This window comes from Pteronotus mesoamericanus, unplaced genomic scaffold (assembly GCF_021234165.1).
Source record: "Pteronotus mesoamericanus isolate MK-2021 breed Mesoamerican mustached bat unplaced genomic scaffold, CSHL_Meso_final scaffold_31, whole genome shotgun sequence".
In the NCBI taxonomy this organism is placed as follows: domain Eukaryota; kingdom Metazoa; phylum Chordata; class Mammalia; order Chiroptera; family Mormoopidae; genus Pteronotus; species Pteronotus mesoamericanus.
Genome location: NW_026555312.1, coordinates 13,446,373 through 13,448,026, shown reverse-complemented (window position 1 = coordinate 13,448,026; position 1,654 = coordinate 13,446,373).

Sequence of the window (1,654 nt, the reverse complement as noted above, 5' to 3'; positions counted from 1 at the left end):
GTGAACAGCCACTGTTTACCTGAGGGGTTTGTCTCTGAGCAATACCGTCCTGTCTTCAAATTCCTTTTCCAGAACCCTGTCTCGCTTCCAAAATGCTGAGAAAGTGGATCAGAGTCCCCTGCTGTTTGTGTCAAATAGCAATTCTTTTTATGTTGCTCTATTATAGATGCTGCTTAAACATTTTGAGTCATATTTGTGAAATATCCCTTCTTGCCCTCCAATTATCCGTTCTATTACTAGATATAAGAGTTGTGAATAATTCCATATATGACCTTGGTTAGAGGATTCTTTTTTAACCAGGACAAAAACCAATTGATTGATCTCCCTGTGTAAGGTGTGCCAGTAGTGAAATATTCTATTTACTTTTTTAAAGAGCTTTATTATTTGATCTCAAAGTATTATCCACCAGGATAGAATATATTTTCTTCAGATTTTAATTTTATGCTCCTTGTATCTATCGTGGACTCTGAAACATATATTAGAATTACTGAACTAATGTCAATCAAGGTTTTATCTTGAGTAGTGCCAATCTGAATGGAAAAATTGTCACATTTTAAAATATGATCACTAGCAATATTTCTTAATTAGCTTGCTGATATCCTCATTAGTTGCACTTCTGATTTAGAAATGAGAATATTGATGACATTTTTTCCTGTTCTACTTTCAGAGTTGTTGAATCAAATTAATGTAGCTCTTATTTTATAGATACTTGTGTTTATGTCTATGGATTGTAAGTTGTTTGAATTGAGAGATATTTTTATATTGTTTTCCCCTCCCCTACAACCAGCCCCAAATACAGTAACTTAGAAATAATAAGTATTCCATAAATGTTTGTGGAATTTAATCAATATACTTTTTTAAAATAATAATATGCAATAATGAAAATAGAATATTTAATAGAAGGCTTGAAGGTAAATTTGAGGAAATTTTTCACAAAGTACAATAAAAAGACATTGATATGGAAAATAGAAAAGAATATTAGGGAATCTAAATAGATTAATAAAAGTTCTAGTAAGAGAGGAAAATAGAAAATGAAAAGAGGATGTTATCAAATAGATTATACAAGAAAAAATTTCAAAAAATGTAACACATGTTTACAAATTTAAAGGGCCCATGGAACACTAAAATGAATTAAGGAAAAAATTCACAACTCATGCAACTGTGAGTTTTAGAACCTGGAATAAGGAACAAGGTTAAAGACTGCTAGGGGAGAGAGAAGATCAAAGACCAATGATCAGTAGTCATATAAAGCTGGATTTTTGAACAGCAAAATAGGTAGCTATAAAACAATCAAATGGTATTTTGAAAATTCTGAATTCTAGAATTCTACCAAAAAAACCCCTTATTATTAATTGAATATGACAAGAAAATTTAAAAATTGGGAGCGCAAAAGTTCTCAGAAATCAACTTTCCACATACCCTTTCTCATGAAGTGATAAAAGGTGTTCCACCCAAACAAGGTAGTAAACAAATGAAGCAGAAGACAGTAGATCCAGGCAACAAGTGATCAATAGAGACTCAAAGGGACTTCCTAGTCTTTGTGACAGAGAGAAGGTCCACAATGAAATTATATATCAGGCCCAGGAGTCCAGAGTTTAGATTAAATCAGGAGGTTAGAGAGTTCCAGGACACATAATGGTGAGGAAAAAATAGA